This window comes from Aedes albopictus, chromosome 3 (assembly GCF_035046485.1).
Source record: "Aedes albopictus strain Foshan chromosome 3, AalbF5, whole genome shotgun sequence".
Taxonomy (NCBI): Eukaryota; Metazoa; Arthropoda; class Insecta; order Diptera; family Culicidae; genus Aedes; species Aedes albopictus.
The window spans coordinates 372,648,967-372,676,206 of NC_085138.1; the positions used below are offsets into that span (position 1 = coordinate 372,648,967).

The 27,240-nt window shown below is 41.2% G+C and overlaps 1 protein-coding gene across 3 annotated transcripts in view; it reads right to left on the reverse strand.

The window, feature by feature from the left end:
- The window catches only part of LOC109432273 (xaa-Pro dipeptidase), a 757,159-nt gene that overhangs the window by 210,287 nt on the left and 519,632 nt on the right, over positions 1–27,240 (reverse strand). The window lies entirely within an intron of this gene.

A 27,240-nucleotide genomic window follows, 5' to 3' on the forward strand; every position in this document is an offset into this window, starting at 1 on the left:
AATTTTAGAGCGGCGGAGCTTGAGGCAGTCGAAAATCAAAATGCATCGATCGTCACGTATAGAGAGTTTATGAATGAGAGTAAACAACAGAGATGATGTTATGATTAAACTGCGCAGCGCATGACCAAACCAGATAGATACGAGTTTGTGACTTTTCCAAATGGAATTCTACAGATCTAGTACGGTTGCATTGAAGTGAGTCAAGGTTTGCTATTGAGCTGAGGCACGGGTTTGTAGTGATTACCTGAGACGTGATTACCAGGGTGTATAATACCTGGAAAAACCTGGGAAACTGGGAAACCTCATAAAATTTTATTTACCAGAGAAAAACCTGAAATACTTAGGGAATTCTTACACCGTTATATGTTGTGTTTACTTCCTTCCAACATGAGCTATTACTACATTTTTGTAGTAAGAACTTTCGAAACGAATATTTTCCTGTAATGCTTAAGGTACTCACTGGAAGCTTGTGATTCCGTAAAGGCGTTGAAAATTCTCTGAATGATTATTCAAATAAAAAACAAGTTCAATCATGCTGGAATCTGGATAATCGTGCTAAACGAACAAGAAGAGGGCTCCCAGATATAGTTAGACTGACGATTGCGGTAATATGCTTGAAATTCTATGTGGACGCGGATGAATCTAGTACTTAAAATCTATCTAGATATTCCTTCAGGGTTCCTTTCAGGCACTTGTTTAGAAATACCTCTTGGAATGCCTCTCAGAATTTCTGTATTTGTCCACACCGTTTTTCTTGGTATTCATCTTTGAACCCCTCACGAAGATTCGTCATTTTTCCGATATTCAAACAATTCGTTCTGAGATTCTTCTTTGAGAATCTTCCAGGGTTCCTGATTCCTGATTCCTTTTAGCGCTTTTTCAAGGCGTAGTTGTTTACCACATTTCTTGCAGTGATCCACCTGAGATAATTTATTTACATATTTTCTCGGGATTATTCCACGAGCTTTTCTAAAAATGCTTAGTGACAATTGTCGCAAAAGTCCAGGTGTTTTTTTTTTGATAGTTGCTCTCTGTGAAAGCACGTGACTATCACGTCGATGACCTGGGAACGAATCCCACTCCCGACTTACTCACAAAATGTGAGTTCTCCCTTCGGAAGGGAAGCAAAGCGTGGTCCCGAGATGAACTAGTCTACACGTAGAAAAATAACACATATTAGAACCAAATGTAAAGAAGCGTTTGTTAAATCAACAGAAACATATTTCATTGCTTCCTATATTGAAGAATGCAAATCGCCAATAATAAGCAAGGTGGCTTGAACGATAACTCGCAATCAGTATAGCATCACAGACAAACAGACGTATCACTTCTAAAAAAATGCGATAAAAATCATCGTCACGCAAATATAATCGCTCAATGCTAATTATGCTGTGGTACGCAAACTCACTGAGTAGATGGCGGTAGTGAGCAAACGTCAAACAGGAACAAAAACGATGCGAGCGCCATGAGCGAGCAATTTGCGAACTACGGAATATTTGAATAATCCGTTCAAAAGGGAAACGACGGGAAGTGAGTAGAGTGAGACGTCTGTTTGTCTGTGATAGCATGTTATAGTAGTACTCGTGTTAGTATCTTTTTTTTATTCTTTTAATTACTTAACCTAATTTACAGCTCTTTTGTCCACGAGGGCACTGCGTGAGCGATTCCAATTGGCACTTACTCTTTGTACAGCGCCTAATTGTATTCTATTTTTATTCTACTATATCGAACTGGTTGCCCTTGCGCTGCTGTCACTTTTCTACCCTGTTCATGGTAGAATGATGATGTTGATGTGTGGCTCTTATTCCTTTTCCAGTCCGATTGGGGGTACATTATGAGTTGCCGTTAGCCGATATCCAGGTTTCCGGGTCCGTTGGAACCAGCGTTGGGCAATTTTGAATCGATGTTGGCAACATCGATGTTTTTGTTCCGATTAATCGATTTTTTGAATCGATGTTGGTGCCCCACGAAATCGACCGAATCGATTTTTTACATTCGATTTTTCTTTCGATTCAAAAATATTAAATTACTTTTTTCAGAATACACTGTAGAATTTAGCCATTAAAAATGTTCATAAAATCGAAGTACATAAAATCGAGGGTCTATATAATCTAGGCCAGGGTCCACTAAATTGAGGCATACCTGTACATCGCAGGTTTCTTGGACAATCCCTCTCAGGAGTCTAAGTAAATCTTTCTCATGATTCTAAAGGAATACTCCTTTCGCGTTGTGCTGTCCGAGGAATCTTCTTTAAGGTCTAGAGAGTCCCTTTCAGCGTTCTAACGTATCCTTCTCGGAATTTGAGGTCAGTCCATCTCTGGATTCGGACTTTTTTTTTGAGAATCCCTCTCAGGATTCTAGATGAATTTCTCTTAATAATGTGGAGGATCCCTCTCAGGGTTCTGGAGCACATTCTTTCAGGATTATAATGGGATGTCTTTCAATACTGCAGGAGAATTTCTCTTCCGCCAGGGAGTTCTGGGGATATCCGTCTAAGCATTCTGGCAAAATACCGACGAAAAACTTCTCTCAGGATTCTGAGGCAATCCGTCACATGATTTAGGGTGAATCAATCACGGGAATCTCAGCAAATCCCTCAGGATTCTAAAACAGTTCCAATAAATGATTCTGAGAGAATCCATCTCAGAAAACTAGAGATAATCCATCTCAGAAAACTAGAGTAATCTCTCCCAGGATTCTAGGGAAAGTCATGGAGAATGCCTATTGGAAGGGTCTTTCTTTTTTCTAGTTTAAGATCTCTTAGGATGCTGGTGTGGTACTCTTCAGCATTTTGAAGGAATCATACATAATTTTAGAGGAATCCTCACAGTTATGGAAGAGGAATACCTATCCGTATTTTAGAAAATCTCTGGATTTAAGGGAATGAATTTCTGGATTTAGGGGTATTTTCTACCAGGGTTCCTTACCAAGGATGATGTTCCTTTCAGCATTCTCAAAATTGTGGCGAAATTCCTCTCAGAATTCTGGGGAAGTATTTCTTAGGAAATTGAGGGATTTCCACACAATATTCAAGTGGTATCCTGCTTAGGATTCTGCGTTAGATCCTTTTAAGGTTCTGGAGGAATATTATTAAATATCCGGCGGGTACTCTTCCAAAGATTTTGGAAAATCCCTTGCATAGATTTTATGATTCCTCTCAGGGTTCGGAAGAAATACTTCTCAGCATTCTACGAGAATCCCAGTGGAATTCTGTTTTCTGTATTCTGGGGAAGTTACTCCCAGAAATCCCTTTCAGGATTCTGGGAGAGTCCCTCTTAGTAATCAGGGAAAATCCCTGACAAGATTATACGAAGATTCTCTTGAGATTCTGGTGTTTTCAGAGTTTTGGGACAATCCCTTTCAGGAGTTTAGGGGAGCCCTTTCAAAGATTCTGGGGGAAAGACTTTCAGGAAGCTGCGATATTTTTTCTGTTTATGTGGGAATGCCTCTCAGGATTCCAGAGAATCATTGTGAAGATGATGGGGAAGTCCATTCTAGAAGATTTCGTAATCCCTACCAGGAAGAATTCTTATCAGATTTACGGAAAAAATCCTTTCTAGGATTCTGGATATATTTCTCTTAAGAATCTGGAAGAACCCCTCATATGATCCCTCTCAGGATTCTGGGGAAATCACTTGGGAATTCTTGGGAATACCCTTAGGAAATCTGGCAGAATTATTCTTAGCTTTCTAAAGGATTCTACCCATGACTTTAGGGGAATTTTGGGAGAATACTTTAAAGGATTCTGGAGGAATTCTGCTCAGGATTCTGGGGTAATCCTATCTCCCAGAATTCTGTGAATATACACTCCGATCAAAAGTTTGGGGTCACCTCCTCAAAAACATGTCATTTTTTTAGGCCCATATCTTCGCCAATTTGCGTCAGATTTCAAAACCCTAGGTCTCATTCAGAAGATAATAAGTCAAAGAAACTTTGAATATGATTTAAAAGAAACTTTTTCAAAAAAAATTGTATGTAAACATAACCCAAGAAGAGAATTCATCTTAGGATTCTAGGATAATCCTATTCAGGTTTCTGCGATAATCTATTTTAGGATTCTGAAACATTTTGGGAGAACCCCAAGGGGAAGCTTCTCTAAGAATTCTGAAACAAACTATCACATGATTCTGGGGAGAATTCCTCACGGGACTCTGAGACAATCCGTCTCATAGATATGGCGTAATCTCTCTCAGGGTTCTAGGAAAAACCTTAATAGAATTCAGGGAGAATTCCTACCACGTATGTGGCAACCCTAATCCCACCTAATGCATCTGACAGGAGCCAACATCTATCGTGTATGCACAATGGAATGCTTTGTGGATACACAAATGTTTACAATAAGGTGGCCTAGGTTATAATTTTTTCACAACCGTCGGATCACTTCGCGGTCTTCGACAAAGTTGTTTGGTATATAGTCACCTACAATAATACCAAAAGGGTTGATTATTGAACGCTTACAGCGCCACCTAGCGGCGAAATTCCAAAACTTAAAATTTGTGCATACATTTGGCCAAGTTTTCCCATACAAACTTAATGCGATTTGAGCGCCCCCTTAGGCTTAATCGATTTTGCTCAAATTTTGAACGTAGATTCGGGGAGTCCAAATCAACTAATTTAGGAGGTAAGACTTGACATTTTTCGACATTTTTCTTTTTCATATAAGTGTGGGCCACCCTAGTTTACATATCATACATATGGGATCGAACCCATGACCATCCACATATGAAGTGAACGTGTAGCCACTACGCTACGGGCCCCGGCATGTGTTTGTATCTAATATCAAATTTATTAGATTCAAAGCAAAATGGCAATAATCCCTGGTTCAATGACTTATTTTCTTTGATTCAAAGCACTTTAATTTTTAGTTCGATATATTTTAGGGTCAAAATTCTCGTTAATACAGATAAAAAAATAGTTGCTTTTATATAAAAAATAACTGAGTGCAACAATTTGCTCGCTCATGGCGCTCTAATCGTTTTCGTTCCTGTTTGACGTTTGTTCACTATCGTCATCTACTCAGTGGGTTTGCATAAATAGCATTGGGCGATTATGTTTGCGTGACGATTATTTTTATCGCATTTTGTTCCAAGTGATACGCCTGTTGGTCTGAGGCTTTAGCTTGTACACAGAAAAACAAACATCACACTTCACTCACCTTTTTAACGGTTGATTTAAATATTCTGCAGTTGGTCAATTGACCACTCGCGGCGCTGGTATCGTTTTTACTCCTGTTTGACGTTTGCTCACTACCGCCACCTAGTGGTGGCCCGGCCAATTACAGTACGATTAGCATTGGGCGGTTGTGATTTCGTAACCATGTTTTTCAATTGAATTTGTTCTAAGTGTTACGTCTGTTTGTTTGTGGCTTGTACTTCGACTAGCTCGTGCTTGTCTAAATACGCGAATCTGTCAAAAGATAAGCAAAACAGGGCGGAAGTAAAAGGTACAAAGCTGATTACACTCATTCGAAAAATGATTGTTTTATCCGATTGTAACTGTTGCATGAAATCAACAGTTTTAGTAAAACCCATGACAACATTTTGCAAAAACCTTCGTCATACTGCTTCCAAATCATCATTCGAAATCGAAAAATCCCGCTAACTCATCGTGATTGAGACACACGTTGTTGTTGTTTGGGAGGTTGAGCGAGCAGTTATACTTGAGGCAACAAGCAACGTAAACAACAACCAACGGCCCCAAGGTGAGTCATACCTACACGTCGTCAGTCGGCGACGGCGTCATACCGCCTTCGCTACGGTGTGTGTTTCATATGCAGCCTAGACCTGCCTAGACAGCCTTACTCATCGAGTCAGGTACCTACAGTATCACGATGGAAGTGATTTAATGCAACTGCTACTAAAAGTTTGATCAGCAAAGAGCACCCGGCGGGCGTCTAAATAGAACCTTTGACTCAAGCGGGGGGCTGTGTTTCATCGCAAAACCGCTTGATTCATACATGTACCTAGTACTAGCTTGCACTCGAACCAAACCAGCTGCAATCACCCAGTTTCGTGAAAAATGTTTTGATTGAAATTCATTCAGCGTACGCGGCCACTAGCAACTCCCACATATTCAGCCTATAGCAGCCAGCCAGCCACTTTGCTATGTGCAAGGCAGTCAGCCAGCGTGAGCGTGACTTTCATTCATGCATTGCTGGGCTGCAATGACTGCAATGCCAATTCGAAACGGAGTTGTGTGTTCATATTTGAGAAGAGAAACAAATTGTTTGCAATCTGTTTATTTTGATGTTGGCCATGATGACGACAACGACGACCATCGCAATATATAGCGGGTCGGTGATGACGTGGTTGCCAAAATTCCGAGACAATGCAAGGTAAAAAATCTGACTGATCCACCTAAAGGAGCTCCACTGCTCATGCATATGGCCAAGGATGTGAAATGTCACGGAATTTCATGAAAAAAAAAAATGTCATGACATCTTTCAATTTCCACCTTACCGGTTAGATTAAGGCCTGAGTGACCTCTGCTGAACATGGTCGTCTCCATTCTGCTCGGTCCATGGCTGCGTGTGGCCAGTTCCGCACTCTGCGAAGGGTCCCCAAATCATCCTCCACTTGATCGACCCACCTAGCTCGCTGTGCACCACGTCTTCTTGTACCGGTCGGATGACTTTAGAGAACTATTTTAGTCGGGTTGCTATCCGACATCCTGATGACGTGACCCGCCCACCGTAGCCTCCCGATTTTCGCGGTGTGGACGATGGTTGGTTCTCTCAGCAGGTGATGCAATTCGTGGTTCATTCGCCTTCTCGAAGTCCCGTCTTCCATCTGTACTCCGCCGTAGATGGTACGCAGCACCTTCCGTTCGAAAAATCCAAGGGCGCGTTGGTCCTTCTTACACTTACGCCCATGGGTGCTCGGTTAACTAGAGCAAACTCCAGTGAATTCAGCAAACGCTGTTTACCTTGCATGGGTACCACGTGGCTACCGTAGCATATTCTAGGATTTGTATGTGATAGCTCATTTTCATTTATTTAGTATTTATGAAAATTCAAGATAAAACTGAATTAACAATATTTCTCCATAATACACGGTTCGTGGCTGCCGTTCTCCATCCTCGGTCATGCCTGATGCTCGCCAAGTCACGCTCCACCTGATCCGCCCATCGTGCTGTCTACGCTCCACGTCTTCTTGTGCCAACCGGATCAGTCGCGAACACCAAATTTGTAGGATAATTGTCCGGCATTCTTGCAACAAGCCCTGCCCATCGTATCCTTCCTGCTTCGAGCACCTTCTGGATGCTGGGTTCGCCGTAAAGTGCAGCGAGCTCGTGGTTCATTCTTCTCCGCCACACACCGTTCTCCTGTACACCACCGAAGATCGTCCTTAGCACGCGTCGCTCGAAAACTCCGAGTGCTTGCAGGTCCTCCTCGAGCATGGTCCATGTCTCGTGTCCGTAGAGGACCACCGATCTTATAAGCGCTTTGTACATGGTGCATTTGGTGCGTGGGTGAATCTTTTTCGACCGCAGCTTCTTCTGGAGCCCGTAGAAGGCCCGACTTCCGCTGATGATGCGCCTTCGAATTTCACGACTCACGTTGTTGTCAGTCGTCAGTAAGGATCCGAGGTAGACGAATTCCTTCATTATCTCGAAGGTATCCCCGTCTATCGTAACATTACTGCCCAGAAGGATCAGGTCGTGTCCGGTTCCGCCTACCAGTATGTACTTTGTTTTTGAGGCATTCAGCACCAGTCCGATCTTTGCTGCTTCGCGTTTCAGGTGGGTGTACAGCTTAACCACCGTTCCAAATTTTCTTGCGATAACGTCCATGTCGTCTGCGAAGCACACATATTGACCGGATTTCGTGAAAATCGTTCCCCGGCTGTTGAGCCCGGTTCGTCGCATCACACCTTCCAGAGCGATGTTGAAGAGTAGACATGAGAGTCCATCACCTTGTCGCAGTCCCGCAGATAGTTCACCCGAAACCCTTACGCAGTTTTGCACATCGTCCATCGTTGACTAACAATCAGTCTAGTCTGCTTCCCAGGAAAGTCGTTTTCGTCCATGATTTTCCATAGCTCTGCGCGGTCGATACTGTCGTATGCCGCTTTAAAATCGATGAACGGTGATGCGTTGGGACCTGGTACTCACGGCATTTCTGGAGGATTTGCCGTACGGTAAAGATCTGGTCCGTTGTCGACCGACCGTCGGCTTGATAGCTTCCCACGAACTCATTAGTTTTAGGTGACAGACGACGGAAGATGATCTGGGAAGCACTTTGTAGGCAGCATTCAAAATAGTGATCGCCCTGAAGTTCTCACATTCCAAATGGTCGCCTTTCTTGTCAATGGGGCAGATTACCCCTTCCTTCCACTCCTCCGGTAGCTGTTCGGTTTCCCAGATCCTGACTATCAGCCGATGCAGACAGGTGGCTAACTTGTCTGGGCCCATTTTGATGAGTTCAGCTGCGATACCATCCTTACCAGCTGCTTTGTTGGTTTTGAGCTGGCGAATGGCATCCTTAACTTCCCTCAGCATGGGGATGGGTTCATTTCCGTTCTCCGCTGCACTGGCGTCGTCGTTCCTTCCGTTGCCGTGGCCTCCCGTGCCTACGTTCTCCACGCCGTTCAGGTGCTGATCGAAGTGCTGCTTCCACCTTTCGATCACCTCACGTCCGTCCGTCAAGAGGTCTCCGTCCTAATCCCTGCACATTTCGACTCGCGGCACGAAGCCGTTGCGGGATGCGTTGAGCTTCTGATAGAACTTCCGTGTTTCTTGGGAACGGCACAGCAGTTCCATTTTTTTCACACTCCGCTTCTTTCAGGTGGCGCTTTTTCTCCTGAATGAGGCGGGTCTGCTGTTTCCGTTTCTGTTTATAACGTTCCACGTTCTGTCGAGTCCCTTGCTGCAGCATTACCACCCTCGCTGCGTTCTTCTCCACCGAAACGGTTCTGCGCTCTTCGTCGAACCATTCGTTCCGTCGATTCCGTTCCACGTACCCGATGGTGCTCTTGGCTGCGTCGTTGATGGCTGCTTTCACTGTACTCCAGCAGTCCTCTAGAGGGGCCTCATCGAGCTCGCCCTCGTCTGGTAACGCGGCCTCGAGATTCTGCGCGTATGCTGAGGCGACGTCCGATTGCTTCAGTCGCTCTAGGTTGTACCGTGGCGGTCGCCAGTACCGTACATTGTTGATGACGGAGAGTTTTGGGCGCAGTTTGACCATCACCAGATAGTGGTCGGAGTCGATGTTGGCGCCACGATAGGTCCTGACATCGATAATGTCGAAGAAGTGGCGTACTTCAATCAGAACGTGGTCGATTTGCGATTCCGTCTGCTGTGGTGATCTCCAGGTGCAACGATAAGGGAGGCTGTGTTGGAAAAAGGTGCTACGTATGGCCATATTTTTGGAGGCGGTGAAATCAATGAGTCGTAGGCCATTTTTGTTCGTCTGCTAGTGGGCGTTGAACTTTCCAATCGTCGGTCTGAATTCCTCCTCCTGGCCTACCTGAGCGTTCAAATCTCCTATGATGATCTTGACGTCGTGGCTAGGGCAGCGATCGTACTCGCGTTCGAGCTGCGCGTAAAATGCGTCCTTGTCATCATCAGTACTTTCGGAGTGTGGGCTGTGCATGTTCATTATGCTGAACTTGAAGAATCGGCCCTTGATCCTCAACCTGCACATTCTTTCGTCGATCGGCCACCAACCGATCACGTGCCTCTGTACCTCACACATCACGATGAAAGCTGTTCCCAGCTCGCGTGTGTTGCCGCAGCTCTGGTAGATGGTATGATTACCTCTAAACGTTCGCACCATGGATCCTGTCCAACACACCTCCTGCAGCGTTACGATGCCGAACCCGCAGTCCTTCAGTAGATCGGCGAGGGTGCTCCCAATGAAGTTGAGAGATTGGCAGTTTCACGCCGAAGCAAACCCCCCTTTCCTGTCAGCCTACGACCAAAGTTCCCACCGGGGTTGGTTACCCGATCTTCCCTAAGGTTGCTCATAGTTTCCGGCCGGTACCACGAGGAGGTAGGGATAACACACGGTGTCAAAATTTTGATTATTATCGAACTTTCATGTACCTCGGATTTTTCTTCATAGAATGTTAGAATTTCAGCTATAATGTATAAATGCAAAATTTGAAAATATTTTATCGGGGAAAATTTGAGTTAGGTGAGTTTTTGGCCATTTTCCATACTAAAAATCAATAACTACTATTTTAGTCCAAAAAACGTCCCATACAAAATGTATGGAAAAATTTTCGCCGATGAAATATTTTCTAGTTGTCCGATTATGACTATATAGCCCAAAAACTAATCATTTTCGAAGAAAAATCCGAGGTACATGAATGTTCGATAATAATCGAAATTTTGACACCGTGTAACAGTTGCTGGGCAGAGGCTAGTGCATCACAATGGGATCCTAATTGCGCAGCATATCCAGCCTTTACCGTGCCAAATCAACTTAATACGGATCCGCAAATCCGTTTCCAATTAATTTGAAATATGGACCATCCTAATTTTCATGTACATTCGAAAGAGGGCCTTATTATTAGGAACAATTTTGTAGAATACCATGTATCATTTGAAGGCCCTGAATGCATCTTTCCTCGTAAATCTGTATTGTCAGATTTCTTGAAACGTAAACACCGCGCGGTCGTTGAAATGTTTCAAAAAGGGGCTTTGCACAAAAGTTCACGCGGTCTATCGTTTTCGAAAGGAACAGCCGCACCGTAGGAAACGCCGCAATGTTATTTCCCATAAGGATGAAGTAAACAGGGAGTGAAAACCGCGGCTGTACCTTTCAGAAGCGATAGGCCGCGTGCACTTTTGTGCAAATCCCTCAATATCTTGTACATTATGGTCGAAACACTCTAAAAGCAACGATACACAGAATACACTGTGTACAATGAATGAGAGGTTATTTATGTTGATTACTTTTTTCGTTTTACAATTTTCGCAGTTTTTTTATAGAAACTTGAGAAACTGCGTGTATACAATCGATTACTTAATTCTGTTTGGTGCTAAGTTTTCAAGTTTTCAATTTGAGGGTCAGAATACTCTATTAGTGAGGTAGTTCACGATTAGTTTTCATGAGAGAGTATAGTATTTAATTATAAAAGGCATGACGTTTTGAACTTTCTAACATAGTATTTGATTTCGGTGTGACTCGACAACCTTTCCGCGGAATTTCCGTTCCACAAGAAAGGCGAAAAAACATCAACAAACAACAACGTCTCTCCATCTAATACATAGCGGTACATGCACTCGAGGATGTGTTATTGCAGCAGCCAACCAACTCATCGTAGCGCACGGCGTGTGTATGGGAAAGGTTTATAACAAAAAATTGGGCATCGCCAAATTTTTCGGTATTCAAAAATAGAGACTTCCAGCTTTCATTTGCACGGTCCCTCAAAAAAATCCACCGAGGGATCTCGAACAACTTTTTCAGAATACTGTTTTTCCCCATACAAAATGAACGGTTCCAAATTAATCCCTATTTCTACTTAACAAACATACCCAATTTTTGTATGAAAAAGTTCCCCCGATGGAATATTTCGATGTTGGGCTTGAATGAAAGCTAGTAGCGTCAACTTTCACGTAACGTAAAAATTAGCGATGCCTATTTTTTTGTAATAAATTTCTTATACCAGACACACCGTGAGCGTGAGCGTAGAGAGCGCGCAAAGTGCATCCCATTGCCGCCGACGAAGCCATGAATGGTAAAAATAAAAATAGAAACGAAAAAAAAGTGAGATACCGTTTGTTGACTCACGATGTGATGGATGGATGGTTGGATGTAATGGGGAGTGGTGGCGGCGACGGCGGTTTGTTTACTATTATTGTATTGTTTTGATGTGTGTGGGGTTTACTTGCACTCTTGAGAAATCCCGAGAAAATGCAAGACGCAACAAACAGCGCGTCGGCGGCGGCGACGACGAAGACGGCAAGACAATGAACAAAGCGGATGCAGATCATTAACCGTTTTCTTGAGTCATTTTGACGGTATTTTTTGTTGAGATCTGGGATGTTCGATGATTGGTAGAGACACTACTGGGTTGTTTTTTTTTCTGCTGCAAATGAATAACTTCGTAGGTGTACGCAATACTTGGAAGAAACTTACGAATACGATATATATATCAAGGATGGATTTCAAATGAGCTAAAATACTAAATTTGAGGAAAGCTTTCCCAGTTTGTGAGAGATGCTTCCACTGATTTTTAAGAAGCTTTTTCAGCTTCTGGGAGAAGTTTTTACAGCTTTTGAGAGAAGCTTTCCAACCTTCTGGGAAGAGCTTTTCCAGCTTCTGGGAGGTGTTCCTCCAGCTTCTCAGAAGCTTTTCCAGCTTCTGGGAGAAGCTTTTTCAGCTTCTGCGAGAAGCTTTCCTTGCTTCTGCGAGAGGCTTGTCCAGCTTCTGCGACAAGCTTTTCCAGCTTCTAAGAGTAGCTTTTTCAGCTTCTAGGAGTAGCTTTTCTTGCTTCTGAGAGAAGCTTTTCAAGCTTCTGGGAGAAGCTTTTCCACCTTCCGGAAGAAGCATTTCCAGCTTGTGGGGGAAGCTTTTCCAGCTTCTGGAAGAAGCTTTTTCAGATTCTGGGAGAAGTTTTTCCAGCTTGTGGGAAAAGCTTTTCCAGCTTCTGGGAAAAGCTTTTCCAGCTTTTAGGAGGTGTTCCTCCAGCTTCTCAGAAGCTTTTCCAGCTTCTAGGAGAAGCTTCCCCAGCTTTTGGAAGAAGCTTTTTCAGCTTCTGCGAGAAGATTTTCCAGCTTCTGGGGGAAACTTTTTCAGATTCTGGGAGAAGCTTTTTCAGCTTCTGGGAAGAGCTTTTCCAGCTTCTGGGAGAAGCTGTTCGAGTTTCATGGAGAAGCTTCTCGAGCTTCTGGGTGAAGCTTTTGCAGCTTCTGAGAGAAGCTTTTGAAGCTTCTGGGAGAAGCTTTTCCAGCTTCTGGGAGAAGCTTTTCCAGCTTCCGGGAGAAGCTTTTCCAGATTCTGGAAGAAGCTTTTGCAGCTTATGAGAGCAGCTTTTCCGGGAGCTTCCGGGAGAAGCTTTTCCAGCTTCTGGGAGAAACTTTTCCAGCCGCGGGAGAAGCTTTTCCAGATTCTGGGAGAAGCTTTTCCAGCTTCTGGGAGAAGCTTTTCCAGCTTATAGGAGAAGCTTTTCCAGCTTCTGGTAGAAGCTCTTTGAGCTTCCGGGAAAGCTTTTCAAGCTTCTGGGAGATGCTTTCCCAGCTACTGGGAGAAGCTTTTCCAGATTTTGGGAGAAATTTTTCACGCTTCTGGGAGAAACTTTTCCAGCCGCGGGAGAAGCTTTTGCAGATTCTGGGAGAAGAGATTTTCCAGCTTCTGGGAGAAACTTTTTCAGATTCTGGGAGAAGCTTTTTCAGCTTCTGGGAAGAGTTTTTCCAGCTTCTGGGAGAAGCTGTTCGAGTTTCATGGAGAAGCTTTTCGAGCTTCTGGGTGAAGCTTTTGCAGCTTCTGAGAGAAGCTTTTGAAGCTTCTGGGAGAAGCTTTTCCAGCTTCTGGGAGAAGCTTTTCCAGCTTCTGGGAGAAGCTCTTCCAGCTTCCTGGAGAAGCTTTTCCAGATTCTGGAAGAAGCTTTTGCAGCTTATGAGAGCAGCTTTTCCGGGAGCTTCCGGGAGAAGCTTTTCCAGCTTCTGGGAGAAGCTTTTCCAGCTTCTGGGAGAAACTTTTCCAGCTTCTGGTAGAAGCTCTTTGAGCTTCCGGGAAAGCTTTTCAAGCTTCTGGGAGATGATTTCCCAGCTACTGGGAGAAGCTTTTCCAGCTTCTGGGAGAAGCTTTTCCAGCTTCTGGGAGAAACTTTTCCAGCCGCGGGAGAAGCTTTTCCAGATTCTGGGAGAAGCTTTTCCAGCTTATGGGAGAAGCTTTTCCAGCTTCCGGGAAAGCTTTTCAAGCTTCTGGGAGATGCTTTCCCAGCTACTGGGAGAAGCTTTTCCAGATTTTGGGAGAAATTTTTCACGCTTCTGGAAAAACCTTTCCAGTTTCTGGGAGAAGCTTCTAAAGCTTCTGGTAGAAGCTTTTCCGTCTTCTAAGAGAAACTTTCCCAGCTTTTGAATGAAGCTTTTCCAGCTTCTGGAAGACGCTTTAACAGCTTCTAGGAGAAGCTTTTCCATCTTCTGAAAAAAACTTTTCCAGCTTCTGGGATGCTTCTCAGAGATGCTTTTCGAGCTTCCGGAAGAAGCTTTTCCGATTCTGGTAGAAGCCTTTCCAGCTTCTGACAGAAGCTTTTCAAGTTTCTGGGAGAAGCTTTTCAAGCTTCTAGGAGAAACTTTTCCAGCTTCTGGGAGATGCTTATTTAGCTTCTGGGAGAAGCTTTTCAAGCTTCTGGGAGAAGCTTTTCAAGCTTCTGGGAGAAGCTTTTCAAGCTTCTGGGAGAAGCTTTTCCAAATTCTAGGAAATGCTTTTTCAGCTTCTGAGAGAAGCTTTGCCGGCTTTAGGGAGAAGCTTTTACAGCTTCTGGGAGAAGCTTTTATCAGGTTCTCAGAGAAGATTTTGCAGATTTTTGGGAAAAGTTTTTCTAGAAGTTCTTTTCCAGTTTATGGGAGTAGCTTTTCCAGCTTTTGAGAGAAGCTTTTTCAAATTGTGAGAGAAGCTTTTCCAGCTTCTGCGAGAAGCTTTTCAGTATCTGGGAGAAGCTTCTCAAGTTCCTGGCGGAAACTTTTCCAGCTTCTGGGAGAAGCTTTTCCAGCTTCTTGGAGAAGCTTTTACAGCTTCTGGGAGAAGCTTTTATCAGGTTCTCAGAGAAGATTTTGCAGTTTTTTGGGAAAAGTTTTTCTAGAAGCTTCTGGGAGAAGCTTTTCAGTATCTGGGAGAAGCTTCTCGAGTTCCTGGCGGAAACTTTTCCAGTTTCTGGGAGAAGCTTTTCCACATTCTGAGAGAAGTTTTTTCATCTTCTGGGAGAAGCGTTTCCAGCTTCTGGCGGGAACATTTCCAGCTTCTGGGAGAAACTTTTCCAGCTTCTGGGAGAAACTTTTCCAGTTTCTGAAAGAATCTTTTCCAGCATCTTGGAGGAGCTCTTGCAGTTTCATTCGGGAGAAGCTTCTTAGCTTCTGGAAAAAGCTTTTTCAGCTGCTCTATTCCAGTTTCTAGGAGAAGGTTCTCCAGCTTCCGGCAGAAGCTTTCAAGCTTATGAAAGACGCCTTACCGCCCTTATGATTTAGTCTTTATTGCTTTCAGAAGATGCAGTCTCAAAACATGCAGTTTATACTTTATTAAATGAAAATACCAATTCGGTAGCATTCTACACTTTTTATAGGATTACCACAAAAGTCGATCTTCCAACCATCTGCCCACACACTGAATGCACTTTCTTCACATTTTTCACCCGTGCATATGCAACCTTATTCGAAAGCCGACTCGTCTGGTTCGCTTCCGGTTTTTGGCTCGTCTTTTGTGTAATGCTTACTTCTGAGACCCCAACGGAAAGCCTCATTTTTTGTGAATAAATATATTTTTTTTTCTTATTTGTCACTTTGCAGCTTTGGCTGCCGTATGGAACGGTGCCGCAGTGCAAAACCAAAACAAAAAAGAAACCTCACCTCTCGAAGTCTTCGAGTCTTCAACTCCGCACCGTCTTGTGCGGGGAAGTTTACGTAAGGCAGTCGTCGTCGTACACAACAGTTTAAAAACAGCTGTTTGGACAGTTTTTTTTTCATTTTCGAGCTCCGTTTGTGGTTGTCGTTCGATTCGGTTTCCGCATGGAAGTGGGCTTTGACACCGTGTGCTGCTTGCGCAGCCCAGAGGTCTTCCGAGAGTTGCCAGCCTTTCCTATTTAACGGTGAACTTGATCGTCTTCCGCTAGTCGAGGGGACTGCATTCTTTCACTCTTCATCTTCAGCTGAACAAAGTGGATCGCACAAGGGAAACAAAGCCCCGTCACCACCATCATCATCATCGACGTCGTCATCTCCCGCCAGGCCAGCATGTGTCTTTTGCAACGGTTTCTCCGCGTACATATTGTGAATGGGATTGAAGATTGAAGATTGGGTTTTAGATGAATCACGAATTTCCAGTGAAGGGAAGAAGAAAGCGATCGGTCGTCTGCTTCATCATCATCATCATCAGCATTATCATTACCACACCACTATTGAAGAGATGAGAAATTGTGTTTTTGTGTCCCTCTGTTGTTGTTCAGTTATTCGTCATTTGAGGCCAACAGAAACCGTTTGAATCCATCATCAGGGTTAGAGCCATTGGACGGGTTATCGATCTATGTCTGTGAGATTTTCTATTCAAAGATGCTGGTGTTATTGTTTTGAGTTAGTTGGAGTTCTGTTTTTTTTTCAATCAAAGCTCGAGAAGTAACGAATTTCCAAATTTCAGAATTCGCTCTTTGGATTCAGTAGAAATTTTAATTTGGAACTTTTTTTTATATAAATTCTTCCGATGTAACTTTTTTTCTACGGATTATCTAGAGGAGTTTCACTGAACTAAAATTTCATAAGAAAATCCTATCCCTGAAACCCAGTATTTTATTTCCGGATTTAAATCCAAATCCAGAGTTAAAAACATCTTTGAAGAATTGAAAAAAGGCCGCATCATTTGGAACCTTGGAACCAGAATGAAGCTTGTGCATTCCACAAGCTGTTCACTCAGAATAACGCTTCGAAAATTCGGTCAGCAACAAACTTTATTCCGCCGTCTATCACCGATTGCAAGAGAGTTCGTGGTGCAATATCAGGCTGGATTTATGGGCGAACGCGCTACAACGGACCAGATGTTCGCCATCCGCCAGGTGTTGCAGAAATGCCGCGAATACAACGTGCCCACACATCACTTGTTCATCGATTTCAAATCGGCGTATGATACAATCGATCGAGAACAGCTATGGCAGATTATGCACGAATACGGATTCCCGGATAAACTGATACGATTGATCAAGGCGACGATGGATCGAGTGATGTGCATAGTTCGAGTATCAGGGACACTCTCGAGTCCCTTCGAATCTCGCAGAGAGTTACAGCAAGGTGCCACCCCGAATTTATATCGACGATAATAAAATCGAGGCGGTTGAAGAATTCGTGTACTTGGGCTCACTGGTGACCGCCGACAACGATACTAGCAAAAAAATTCAGAGGTGCATAGTGGCAGGAAATCGTGCTTACTTTCACTCCGCAGAACTCTAGGATCGAATAAAGTTCGCCGTAACACGAAGCTAACTATCTACAAAACGCTGATTAGTCCTCTATGGACACGAAACATGGACCCTACGTGCAGAGGACCAACGCGCCCTTAGAGTTTTCGAACGGAAGGTGTTGCGTACCATCTACGGCGGAGTGCAGATGGAAGACGGGACTTGGAGAAGGCGAATGAACCACGAGCTGCATCATCTGCTGAGAGAACCAACCATCGCCCATACCGCGAAAATTGGGAGGCTACGGTGGGCGGGTGACGTCATAAGGATGTCGGATAGCAACCCGACTAAAATGGTTCTCGAGAGTCATTCGACCGGTACAAGAAGATGTGGTGCGCAGCGAGCTAGGTGGGTCGACCAAGTGGAGGACGATCTGCGGACCCTACGCAGAGTGCGGAACTGGAGACAAACAGCCATGGACCGAGTGGAATGGAGACGGCTACTATGTACAGCAGAGGCCACCCCGGCCTTAGCCTGATCGATACGGTAAGTAAGCATGCATTACCAAAGATCAAATTCCAATGATCAAAGTCTTTTTCATGCAAAGAATAATAGTATTGGCATCGACCTTTTAATAAGTGAAGAAAAAAACAATGTCCCATTGCTAAAACGAAAAAACAAACATAGAATAATGAAAACAATAACCAATCATCAAATTAGCTTGAAAAGTTTTATTTGTGAACTGGAAATAGGTTTCTTTGCCGTTAACATGGCTGGTAACTGTTTAAGCAGTGACGACCGTGTAATCGAGTAAAAAGCATGTAATCGTATGTAATTATATGTATTCCCTAGGGTAGGGGTTTTCAGATCGTACACTACGATGCGCCTGACAAATCACTCAAATCTTGGATAAAATCTATTAGTATCTCTCGAGAAGGTACCGTTTAAGATCTGAGAAGAGATCAATGAACAATCTCGTAAGGATTTTATTTATGAATCTTATTTACAATTTACATATTCTTTATCTTATTTTTAATATTTTTCTTGGCGTAACGCCCAGACTGTGACAAAACCGGCTTTCTTAGCCGTATTTTATGAGCACATATCAACTGAGAGCCTTACGTGCCAATTACTATTTTGCATTCGTATATTGTGTGGCAGACACTTGATCTGTTATGTTTATCGTCAATCCTGATTTGAGTTCCTCAAAAAAAAAAGCAGTTTTGTATAAAAGTTCTGAATCAGCTTTCACCATGGAAATCCAGTAATGGCTTTAGGAAAAATATAAACCAAAAATCATACAAGAAATCATCCGGAAATCATTAAGGACAAGCTTTTTTTGCGCCTACTCCCGATTTTGAGCGCACAAATCCTATGGAAAGCCGGGGCCCGTAGCGTAATGGCTACACGTTCGCTTCATAAGTGGATTGTCATGGGTTCGATCCCAGCCCCGGCACTTGCAATTTTTCGTCAGTTGCACTTCCCCCGAGAGCAGCTGACCCCTGACCCTTTTACTAACGGCTAACGGCAACTCATAATGGACCCCCAATCGGACTGGAAATGGAACAAAAAACCACACAGCAACATCGTACTCATCATTCTACCGTGGACAGGGTAGAAAAGTGACAGCGGCGGAATTAGTGGAATTAGAATAGAATACAGGGTGCGGCAGGAAAAAATGCGAAAAGTTCAAGGCACTATTACACGCTAAATATGGGATATATATGACTATTTTTTCATGACAGTGTATCAGTCAATGTCTATATTCTAGTACTGAAAAATAAAAATGAAAACATTTGATGTTTAACACGTGATAATGTAGGCCTAATTAGCGGATATCATTAAACTGCGCGCCCAATGGTCATTAAACAAAATGACTATAACAGTAACAAAATTAGCTCAAATTCGATGAACAACCAGACCACACTGATCCAGAGCCATGTAGTTTCACATAGCAGATGAAATAAGTACATATATTTGATGATATTGTAGAGAAAATCAAAAATTTTGTTTTATCACATGTGAAATTTAGCGACCTGTGCGATTTTCTGCGGTTTGAAAATTCTGGTTGTCTTCATCTTCAGGCGCCGCCCTGTAAAGGTTAGTGACCAAAATGGGAAATTTTTTAATTAACTTTTCAGAAAACTAGCCTATTATAGATCATGGAACGTTGGAACTTAAATTGGTTAATGTCAAATGGACGAAAATGAGGTTTGAAGTTGAAAAACACTTTCGCATTTTTTCCTGCCGCATACTGTACAATTAGGCGCTTTACAAAGTGTAAGTGCAGCCGCTAATTGGAATCGCTCACGCGATTGTGGTTGAAGTTATTGAAGTATAAAAAAAATCATATGAACAACTAAACCAGCACAACTGTTCCTCTTATTTTAAACTTATTACACGTGAACAAGAACAAAATAAAAATTACACTGTTTGTAGAAGACTACTTCTTGAGATTTGAGCATTTAAAATTCTGATGGAATGCTTAACTGGGATTCAAAGGCGTTTGTCCTTCATGGTTCTCGTTACAACTTTTCCTGAAAATTTCAATTAATCTTCCTACAGTTTCCAACAGCTCGCAGATGTGTACGATAGTGTACGGTTTGGGTAAAAAACTAATGTAAAAGTGGGGTTATTTTAGCAACAGTCTGCTTAAGATCCTGCAAAGATTATACTATAGAGAATATATGTTGAATTATTGCGGCTCGAACACTTATTTCACTCATAATGAGATCCTTAAAGTAAAATGAAACATATCAAGTTAGGTGTTGAAAAAAAATAGTGTTTTTGACGAATATTTTTCATATTAAATCCATTGAATCTTACGAATGTTTTTTTTTCGCTTTACAATTAATTGTTAAATTGCGCCGTGTGTCAACAGATCTGAAAGTTCCTGCGAGTGGTATCAGTCCAACTGCACCAGTAATATATTTGTATATTTCTACTCAGTTGACTGGAGAACTTTGTTGAAGGACGTTGGATTATATTTTGAACCAGCGCTAGTGTGAGAGGTTAGTAAAAGGTTAAAAGTAGTGTTCCAAAATGTAGTGGTTCATCTATGTATGAAAAAGTTAAGAAGTTTAAAGTCTTGCTTAAGGTTCGTAATGGCAACAGCGGGAATGTTTACTAAATCTACATTTACACTTTTTGCTAAATGATATCCAAATCGTGTGAGAAATTAGCTTTAGATTAAAATTCACATTTATAACAATGAAAAATCTAACTGCTCAGATGAGAACCGCATCCACGATTCCCTATTTGTTGAACGGACGCATGTAGGCGGATTGAAGAAAATTTTCACAATGGCCGATATGTGAGATGTAAGTGTAGCTCACACTCCGTGGCTTCGAGGGTTTAAGCATAGACAGGTGCAACTCGCATATGTACCGAAACTCTCTATACCCCAATAATTGAAATCTGAATAATTTAACATTACACAGTTATATAATATGTACCATGGATTCAAATGTTTGACACTGAGTGGTACGAATCATCATTGTTTTTGATATTTCAATGGGGAGTTGTTTGCCCAAAACAGCTTCAGTTCTAGCTGGCGTTGTTGGCAAGATGTTTTATTTACAAGTAAGCGTGGAGCGTATTTATGAACGTTTTGCAATAGGGTAAAAGAACTAGAATTCGCCCCAATTCAACACCACCACCCCCCCTTCCCAAATACTGCTCTAATCTTCGCCACTTCATACATAAAAATGGAGTTTCTATAGAGGGGGCGATGACTAGAGCAGTGACGAAGTCTAGTGCTTTTATCCTATTCGACGAAGTTGTTGACCAAGCAGTACAAATGTCACAAAAGCGTCACGATAGCGGTTGTACAACCGTTTGTTTTGTTGCTTGGTTTCATGCCGTTGTTTCATGGTTCTAAGATTCAGCGGCATAGTTCCATGACTAAGCGTTATAATGTTTGATAAATGTAAACAAGAAAATATTGGTAATGACCTTTTTGGCAGCCCTGAAGTTTTTATGAAAAGAATAAAACATATTTATAATAATCCTCGTTATCGTCATTATATCTTGTGTCGTAGTCATGGTATCGTAAAGTAGCATCTTTTACGAGTTGAAATAGTTACAAGTTTATGATACAGAAAATAAACAATATTTTTGTATACAATGAAGTGATATTATTCATGTATTTGCCAAACAAACATCGAGAGCTTCGTCAAATCAATTGTCGGCACAATTCACTTTTTTTTAAATAATATTGTCTTTCTCTTAATGTTTTTGTTCATTTATAAAAGCATTTACAATTCTACTAATAAAATGGTAACACGAAAAAGTAATAACTCAAGAACATAGGAAAAATTAAGAAAAACGGCAATAAATAATTGAGATTTATATCCTCCTTTTTGTTCCAGACGTGAAGCTACAGTGCGTGTTTCGATTTCGCTCAATCATGTTTAGCAGGGTGTCTACTATCTGGAAAAACCTGGAATTATCAGGGAATTTGATTTACCCTGGAAAAAACTTGGGATTATCAGAGAATTCCGGAGTCAATCAGGGAATTTTTGGTGGAAAGATTTTTTTTATTGAAACTAGTTTGAATTAGACCTATTTCATTTTCGTAAAGAATTTCAGGTGAAATATATAGAACCATTGCTTGCATTTCTCGAATAAGATTTTTCTGAACTCTGGGAATTGATTATGATTGATTATTATCGAAGGGAGTTTGCGACTGAAGATAGGAAGAAATTTCTAACAGTTTGTCAATGGCTTTATTCTGAAATAATGCTGAAATGCTTCGAGATGTTTTTGATTACTGCTAGATCTTAGAAAATTTCTAGAAGAAAATTCCAGATTCCCGAAAAAAAAATTTCGAGAATTTCGCAGAATTTTTCAAAGCATTTGTTTAGGAAATTTTTCATGGAATATCTGTAACTTTTCACAGAGTACATCAACAATTCTCTAATTTTGACTGCTTGTCAACCTATTATATGTGCATTATTGGTACAAATTTGAGCCCGATTGGTTAATCTTTCGCGAACCTAGAACAGTTCTCGAAAAACACTATTTTCTAGACAATTTATTTTTGAACTGTCATATTTCCGAAACCAGTGAACCGAATTGAATGGAATTTTGTACGTTTATCAACAATATATGTATTGATGCTTCACAAGTCAAAACATAGACACTTTTTGACCGTTGAAAAAAGTTATCATGGATTGACACTTTTTGTGTTTTTCTCGAAAAAGTGTATCATTTTTACATCAATGTCATTAAATTTTAGCTTTGATGTCCACAGATTTTCTTCTTCTATTCTCTAAATATCTCTAATAAGATACATTAGAGCCTATTTGGATTAACGGAAAAACACATTTAGTAATTTTTGTGTGGTATTGTAAATTTTACTCATTTTATATGGGTGATAAAAGTTAAACCGGTATAACTTTATTCGTCGTGAATTTTTTTTATATTTTATAACGTCGTATTAAGTATCAATATATTGTTGATAAACGTTCAAAATTTCATTCAGTTCGATTCAATGGTTTCTAAGATATGACAGTTCAAAAATTAGTTGTCTAAAAATAGTGTTTTACCAGAACGGTTCAAAGTTCGCGAAAGATTAACCAATCGAGCCCAAATTTGTACCAATAATGCACATTTAAAAGGGGGTTACGTACAAAAGGCTGAATTACGAATGGCTGAAATAACAAAAGGCTGAAACACGAAAGGCTGAAATTACAGAAGGTTGAATGCATCAAAAGGCTGAAATATCATAAGGCTGAAATGGTGATTCAAACTCACCAGCCTAAAGGCTAACCTCAACACTAACAACTCAGACAAACAGATCACGCCAATTGGGAATAATTACATACATTCTTTGATATTACGATCTATTTGAAAATTTACTTGTGGTCGATTACCCAACCGTGGCACACGCATTGGTTTTGTTTGAGTTCGACGAATGACCGCCTTACCGTCCCTAGTTCATGGTTGGCCAAACAAAGCCATTTTGGAAGAACATGCTTCAATTACAATGTTCTGAATCGGAAAGTTTTACGACTGGTAGTAATGCCATGAATTATCGAATACCTATAAGGCCGGAACAAATCTCATTTTCTTCTTTTGTCACTTTACTCGTTGACTCGTCAAGGGGGAGGATGATAAATAATAAGTGCATTTGATGCAAAATTACCCAAACAATTAGGCAAAATCGTCAAACTCATCGGATTTGTTAAGAAATTTTCTCGACGACTCTAATTTCACTTTAAAAAGTTTAAATTTCTTGAATAATTTATTTGTGGCCCCCCTCAAAATGTCGGATTCCGACCAAAATTTTCCGAGGGGGCGGTGACATTAGAGAAAATCGAAATTTGTGTCAGCCTAAGAAGGGAAAGAAGGGAAAGAAGGGAAAATCTCTGATGATATTGTTTTAGGGGCATATACCACGTGCCCTGGCCAAGTTCGCAGAGGTTGACGGTATTAAAGTGAAGGAGTTTCATTTTGATTATTGTAATGTAGTGTTCTTTAGTGAAACATATCACCTTTTTAACACTTTAATGCGCCTCCAACGGTTCATCACGAACCGGCTGCTGCAGATGGAGTATGGCTGGATCATATGCATCAGACATGCTCGATAAACATGGAGGATCCGCCAGGGCTCATTAGAGTCTATTCCTAAGCAATAGTTCCAAGTCGGTTGGATTTAAGAAGGTTTTGATGATCGTTACAAATCCTAATAAAAGTATTGTAGGATTTGTGACAGGTTTTGGAACCTTTTACAGCCAGCTGACTTCAAAATGTTGTTTGGGCTCTATTTCCCACGTTTCTTGGTTGATTTTGATTAGTAATTCATTAATGTCATAGTCGCTTTTTCGAATTTTTAGAATGTTAGTTGGTCATATTTTATTTAAATATTGAATGCTTTATTAATTAATCGACCGAAGAATTAATAGTGGGAAGGAGATTTGCAGCACTTAATTGTGCTGATAGATTCGAAGCTCACGTGCGAACACTTAAACGCATTGTTGACGTCAATGCGTTCGACGTGACATTTTGGACAAAAACTGACTGCTTTGTATTAACTGAACAACGTTACTTGTGTATGACTGGGTTGATATTTCTAGGCCACGCTTGAGAAAATGACATGGTTTATCTAGGTAAGACCGATAGGACAATTGAACGAATTTGAACATTTTTCATAGTATTTGTAGGGGGACGAATACATAATAGTTGACAAGCAATCTTTTTTATTTTAAAATTTTATTGCAATCAACTGACCAACTTGACGTATTTTTGTTTATCTCTTAGATGGCATTTTGACACCAACAGAAAAATATCAGAAGTTCAGTTGCATGTTTCTGGGGGTTTTGGACCGATGACAATTGAAGGACACAAGAGATGAACACAGAGAAGTAGAAAACAATTAGCGAAATCAAGAAAACAATTTGACACAGGATCGACTCTATTTTAACATACAGGGTTTGATTGATTCGAGGAAAAAAAAAACAAACATACGACCACTGACTTAACGAGAAGAAAAACATTTTGAACCATACCACAAAATCGAACAAGACGACAAACACAAACCGTGTGACCATAACACTACATAGGCAAATCCTGACTGACTGACTAATTGAAAACTTTCCAACCTTCTACCGTAACTTTCTGAGTCAGTAGGCAACAGTGTCTTAATGGATATCATTTTCCGCGTACGGCTGGCAAACTGCTTCTGAAAGATTACGTACTCTTTTCTATCTTCGGGTCTAGTGTAGAGGTTTCAACTCTATTCAGAGTGCAGCTAGAAACCTAGCAAAAAAAAAAAAAAAGGGGCCGTCCATATACCACGTGGACAGGAAATTCATGGTTTTTGACCCCCTCTCCCCTCCCCGTGGACAAGCGTAGACTTTTCATTGACCCCTACCCCCTTCCCCAATGTCCACGTGGACATGATAAAAAAAAGATATTTTTTTCATATTTCTAAAATAAATGAAAAAAGTGATTTTCAAAAGTTTTTTTTTTAAATATTGTTTTTTTTTCTTCCATAAAACAAGATTTACAGCATCTTAATTGTATTACTGAGGTTTAGACTTTAATATCCATTAGAAACATCTTAAATTTTAAAGGAACCTACAAAAAAAGTTTTTGAGATAATCCTGCAAATCCCTACATGTATTTTAAAACTGTGAAGTAGCTTAAAAATTTGATATAAAACTTCCAGAAATCCATATAGCACTTCAATGAAAATTTTCTGACTGAAACACCAACATTTGCATGGTCTACACTCCATTTTGAATCTCCAGAATATTCATCGATGAAAAAAACTAAGTAATTAGAAATTCTGATACCGTCTACCCCCGTTGGTTTGACACTTTTTAATTTGACCCCCACTAATCTGCACATCGTTCAAATTAAAAATGGTTCAAATGTCAATCTGCCATTAGAACGGAGTGAAACGGAACGCAGAATCAAAACAAAACATCAAATAAGGCTGCCAGCTGTGCGTCTTTCCGTCGCCCTCAGGGTTGGTTCAAAATAAAAATGAACCACGTTGGTTTGCATAAGGTGCCCACTAGGGCAGTTCAGACTTCAAAAATGTTAAAAACTCAAAGCTCCCATATGTTCATTACAATCCTTGGTACAAAACTAGAGTCCTGTCAAATTTTCAGCCATTTTGGTGGTGATTTAATGGTGGCCCAAGAGCAAAATAGGTTTATATGTGAATTACTATGGAGAATTATCAAAGAAGGATCTCCACGCTGCAGAGCATTAATACATGGATGAAGTTATTTGCTCAAAGTCACATTGAATTCTTCAGATCACAATGATCAATGTTGCCGAAGACCGCAACTCATTTCGACTCACGAGTCAAAAGTTATTAATCAATATCCTTCCATGCATGCTTGAACAGAAGACCACAGCTCGACCGACACGCTTGACACGCAATCATAGTATGCGTGTTAGCTTCTTGCACATCTTGCAGGACATCGTGTAAGAAGATGCGCATGCGAGTGAGAATTTGTTTAATATCTTTTTTGCCGATTGTCCAAATAAGTTCCGGTGTTCAGCAACATTCATCGTTGAGATCTGAAGAATTCAATTTGGCTTTGACCCTATGATTTTATCCATGTGTAAATGCTCTACAACGTGGAGAACTTTTTTTCACAATTCTCCATAGTAATTCCCATACAAACCTATTTTGCTCTTGGGCCACCATTAAATCACCACCGAAATGGCTGAAAATTTGACAGGGCTCTAGTTTTGCACCAAGGATTGCAATGAACATATGGGAGTTTTGAATTTCCAACATGTTTGAAATCTGAACTGCCCTAGTGCCCACCCTCCTCTCCGTGGACAAGCGTGGACTTTTCGCTAACCCCCTCCCCCCACCAAGCTGTCCACGTGGTATATGGACGGTCCCTTAGTAGCTGTAACGACAACCATCTCCAAAACAGCATGACTCAAAAGAATAGCTCATGTTTAAAGAAGGATAAATTAACGATATAATCAGTTGCTTTTGTTGTTCGTTGGTATGCACCATTAGCCTTTACACTACTATAAGAAACTAGGGCCCATGCTGATTCGCGTTCGGACCAAGAACTTTTCATTACAAAAAAATTTTTGACTTCCTTTGGCATTGAGTATCTTCGTGCCTGTTACACGATATGCCGAAGCTGAGAAGCAGGCTCGATCTCAGTTCGGCCGTTACTCCAAGAAAAGGAAGAAATGCTATAACTTAAATATGCATTTTCGAATTTACAGCCTTTTCAATTTTCAGCCTTTTGTAATTTCAGCCTTATGTTACACTTTCTTGATTTCAGCCTCTCGTATTCAGCCTTTTGTGCATTCAGCCTTTTGAAATTCAGCCTTATGTTACAATCCCATAAAGGGTTGACAAACAGTCAAAATTTGAGAATTTCCGATGAACTTTTTTGGGAGAGAAAAAAAAAAGGTGCCTATCCCAAACATTTTGGCCACCCCCTGTAGAGTCATACAGAATAAGAAGAAGAAGAGGAAAAAGAAGAATAATAGGAGCCTAACAACTGACGAAAGACAATCGCACAAGATGGAGGTGTTCGTTTTTGTTGCTTTAAAGAATATGACTATTCGAAATATTACCTTGCAAAGCTCCTGGAGTGGTGACGAAAGTAGAGTCACAATCTAACATTAGCTTTTCTTCGTCATATGGGGAACTGAGCCTCAATAGTAGAATTTGCTTGCCAATACTCCTTCCGGTTTA